The sequence below is a fragment of the Meriones unguiculatus genome, chromosome 17, assembly GCF_030254825.1.
Source record: "Meriones unguiculatus strain TT.TT164.6M chromosome 17, Bangor_MerUng_6.1, whole genome shotgun sequence".
Classification (NCBI taxonomy): Eukaryota; Metazoa; Chordata; class Mammalia; order Rodentia; family Muridae; genus Meriones; species Meriones unguiculatus.
In genome coordinates this window covers 54,029,462-54,034,285 of record NC_083364.1, presented here as the reverse complement: position 1 = coordinate 54,034,285, position 4,824 = coordinate 54,029,462, and the positions used below count along the sequence as shown (strand labels likewise).

The 4,824-nt window shown below is 37.2% G+C and overlaps 1 non-coding gene across 1 annotated transcript; it reads left to right on the top strand.

Annotated features, from left to right (window-relative positions):
• Positions 1–4,375: 4,375 nt before the first annotated feature.
• Positions 4,376–4,516, top strand: LOC132648834 (small nucleolar RNA SNORA48). Its single transcript, XR_009587236.1, has one exon. It is a non-coding gene; the product is annotated as a small nucleolar RNA SNORA48 (small nucleolar RNA).
• Positions 4,517–4,824: the final 308 nt, after the last annotated feature.

Below are 4,824 nucleotides of genomic sequence, written 5' to 3'. Positions count from 1 at the left end.
TGGTCGGCAGCAGTACAGAAGTGTAAGGCAAACAAAACTCTTCTTTCCCAACTTGCTCCTTGGCCATGATGTGTCATTGTAACAATAGAAGCCCTAACAAAGACGTAAAGAGGCAGCATGTGATGAAACGTGTGTGGGTTTTTAAAGGATGGTGAGATCAACACAGCTCAAAGACCGTAAGAAAAGAAGCATATTTTTCGGGGGACAATTCCTTTATGCTCTGATGGAAAATTTTGTAAGTTTAGACAAAATGGGACAATGCAGGCACCGTCAAGCGAGAGGAAGTCCTGAAGGCTTAAAGTAAAAGTGACTTCGCTGTGAATTGTAGTTTGCTTAAGTATGTCTGATTTTCTATTTCTTCTTTACAGCAAGAAGGTGATGACATTACTTGGGTTTCTCATGAGACTTAAACATTGTAATATGCATAAAGTATCTAAGCCATAAAAAATATTGATAACACAAGGAAACACCATTCCACTCTTCCACTTCATTCTTGCCATAGATGGATGTTATAAATTGGGAGTAGCATGGGGACGATATAATAAAACTGTTTGATAATGAAAGTATTCTACAGTGATTAAACTAGCAGCAATTTACAGAAAGCATCGGAGGAAAGGACACTAACACGCCTTTGAATGAACAGGGAGTTTGCATGCCAAAAAAAAAATGTATGTATAATATAGTTCCTTGAGTAGGAAAGACACAGACTTCTGATTATTGGAAAAGTCCATGATTACCAAAGATCTTGAAGGGTCCTGGGACTGTCACATAAAATGATAGGCTTTACAGTACTAAGAAGAAGTAGTGGACAAAACTTTAAAACTGCAAAAGCATGTTGTGCCCCAGGTACCTGTGAGAACTGCTGAATGAAACCTTGACTTTGTGAATTTTCTCATGCCTAGAACATAGGCCTACTTTAGAGGAAAATTTTTAAGGCATTGCATTCTGATTATGTTGCCTAAGATAAGAGAACAAATCTAATCACAGATTATAGTTAGCGACTACTTGGAAATACATTTCATGTTACAGGGAATATTATTAAGACTTTTGCAATTACCAAGAAAAGTTTTCATATGCATGCATGATGAAAAATTATGAAATAGAAAGTAAAATCTACTAATATCTTCAGGGTAAATCATGGGATAAGATGAGTCTACTCATTCACCATTTCCTCTGGGAGTGATTCAGAGGAAAACAGTGAGAAAAGTCACAGAAATAGTTCATGTTCTAAGAGTGTGGAAAAACAAACAAACAAACAAACAAACAAAAACAAAACAGGCCTGAATACCAGGACTTCAGTATACCCAGGAATGGAAAAACAAGAAAACAAGATCTAACTGAGAAGGACTCAACAAAGAAACAGTACAGAGACATGGGGCTTTAACACACTCACCCTTGACTCTCTTAGAAGTGTGTCTGGAAAACAGTGCTGCAATGTTTGAGTTTTTGGAAAGATGCTTTAGGCTGTATTCCAGAACATAAGGTTTAATATAGAAACTTTTCTCCCAGTATAAAGTCCTTCTAGAGATCAATAATCAATCATAAATGCGAGTCCCTTAGGCAGATCATTTATTTTAAGTGCTTTTCACTATCCTCATCACAGCGGTGTGAAGCATCTTTTATCCAAATCTTTGAATCTGACAGTCTCATCCACTTCAGACTCGATTAGAAGTTGAATGCTGTTGAGAATGAAATAATTTATTATCTCAAAACTTAGCACTTTAGTGATAATGATGGGCTGAATCAATTTTTGTTGTTTTTAGGGAAGGAGCTTAAATGCCCAAAGCTTTATTATCCACTCCCCTGCATTAATCAAATGTAACTGCCACCTCCCCCCAACAATAACAGAAACAGCAAAGCTCTTGTATTGCTGTTGCTGAGAAAGAAAAATCACTCGTATAACTCTCCATTTTAAATCGGCCCCAACTTCAAATGCTCAGCAGGAACACTGAAGCCATTGCATCAGCAAAAAAATCAGTATCTGGTTCCTGTGTCTAGCCTGCTTTCCATTTCTCCAGGGGGAAAGTGTGCAAAAGGATGCTTCCGTTCTGGTTGGGAATAGGCAGAGGACACAAGAAGTCCTGTCACACTACAATCTTAGTTGGCAGTTCTATAAAGATGTTAGGAGTGTACAGAATCAAAAGAGGAAAATGTGTGTGTGTGTGTGTGTGTGTGTGTGTGTGTGTGTGTGTTTGTGCTTGTGAGTGGGGGGCAAAGAGAACAATTCTACCAATAAAGTGTTTTCCTCAGCATGCATGGGTTAGACTCTCAACACATAAAATCTGTAGGTTGCATGTCTTGCTTATGTGCCTTCTCTATCATATCCATAGCATGACTTCACTAGAGGAGTACTAAATACTGAGATTATGAATAATTCCAGGCGCTACATTTCAGACGCGTAGGCAACGAATCATTTACAAAAGCAGTATCCCTGGGGTCGGTCTTATAGTTACCCTGAACAACCCTGTACGTTTTGAATGTGCTAGAACAACCAACTGAGAGAAATCAAATCTGATGAGTGTATAGTCCCATGTCAGTCAATGTGAAATTAGAAATCATCATCCAACTAGCTTATGTCCTGTCTTGCATAAGGGGTGGTAGGTACATAGCTCATGAACAGTAATGCAATCATTAAATGAACACTGGCTATGTTGAGTTTTTAATAAATATTTAAGGACCCAAACTTTATGATAAAATAATAACCAAAATTCATTAATAATATATATGCTTTGTATTTAAACCTACAGTTCTAGATCAATGACATCCATTTTGCATACAAGAAAACTGACATAGGAAAAGTCTGTACTACTCATTCAAGCCATCAGTCAACAAGTGAAGGAAGCAGAGTTTCATCTCTGAAAAATGAGCTTAAAGTTCATATTGTAGACTCCCAAGTAATGCTATTGCTCTTTTACTTGGCAATAATGAAATGATTTATTTGTGTAAGTATCAATTAAATGGAATGAAGTCATTATACTCAGAGAGTTATATCTTTATTTGCAAAGAGACCTAAGCCAAATAATTTAATTTTGAGTGACACCTAAGACTAAAAATTAGCTAGCTGCCTATGCTAAATGTCAGTGATTTAATTTTATTCCAACAGAGGCTTTATTCATTCATTATTTTGAATTGTTTACAATGCATTTCTACAGCAAGATATGTGTGTGTGTGTTTCTCTTTTTTAGTGTGCATGTATGTGTGAGTGTATGTGTGTGTGTTGCAAATAGAACCAACACACTGGATTTGTTAATGTCAACATTGAATTTAGCATTAAGAGAGAAATTTCTGGAAGGTTGATATAAAATATCCTGTTCTCAAATTCACCTTCTTTATAAATGCAAATTCTCAAATTCTCACTCCAGGCTTTGAAAGAATGCATTGAACAAGAATGTTTAAGTTCATTTTAAGTTCTCACTTCCTTGTTTTTTAAAAGAAAGGGCCTTTTTTATCATATATTTTACACTCAAAGGGGCACCTCACTTAACTACCTGGAGGAAGTTAGTTGTTGGTTTCATTTTTTTTTTCCGGAGGAATAGGGTTGTGACTCAGCTTTCCACTGCATGATGGTACCTCAGAGAAAACCTGTGATGTATGTGGAAGAGCTTAGGTTACAGTTTTGGTGTCAACGTTATTTTCTTTAGACAAACCACAGGTTAGGGAACCTCAGCCTGAAAATGACACAAGTCACATGTCCTCCTTCCTGTGCTTTTTAAAGGTCCTTCTGTCTATCAGCTCTCTAGTGTGATCTTGATTGGCATCTTTGTATCCATATATGTACTTATCAGAATAAAAGAGCCATTGTTGTTCACAGTTTTCTTCTTTTTTTTTTTTAAAAAAATTGTCCAGTTAAAGATTTAAGTAGTCATTTTATCTCCATCTTACTGATGTGACATCTACATGAGAGAAGGCACTTCTAATCTTATGGTTTCCTTGATAGTCTGGGATTTTAGACAATATTAAGTAGTAAAACCTGGAAATAAATGAGATAATGAAGACCACACAAAACCTTTAGAAAACTATAATTAGAAACAAAACCATGGTCTCCAATGTTGGTTCCAGTGTTTTTATGCCAGCAGTAGCTTTGTATGAATAGAGGAAAAATGTAATTGTGAAAGTATGCCATTGGCCCTTGCTATATGAGTTTCTGAGGCATTTGAAGAATTTTGCACACTTAGAATAAAGCATCAATCCTTTCATTTTGAATATAAGATATACTCTTAAAGTTAATTTGACCAAACATGAAGTTAGGTTTTATGTGGTTTCCAGAGAATTTTGGATTGTGACTCATTTGGAATTAAGCAAAACTTCATAATCCCGTGCATGTGTGTTTTTGTTTGTGCGTGTCTGTGCTTCTTTGTAAGAATTACCGGTTTTACCCCTTTGACAATGGGCAAAGAGACACATTGTTGGTGCTGTTCTTATATTAGTCAAGGGCAGAGCAGATGGAAATCCATTGTTCATCTTAGTTTAATGTCTGGCTTGGTGGCCAAAGCTGTCTTACATCTAGGACTTATAAAAATCAAATCAAGTCAAATCAAATCCAGGCAGCACAACATGAGAGGAAGAAGACAGACGGAGATCAGTGTTCCACCATGCCACTCATAGACCTGCCCTCCAGTACATGGCACAGGTGGGTCATATAAACCCACTTGCTGCCATACCAGACAGCACTGATGGAGGATGTCCCCCAGGGGCCTGACAGTGCATGGCCAGCCTGGAGCAGGAGCCACTACAATGTGTGAGTAGATAGTGGTCAGATGGGAAGGAAAGAAGTGTCTTGAGTGTTCTGAAGAGAGATGGAACTGGAGACTCAAGGGTGAAGAG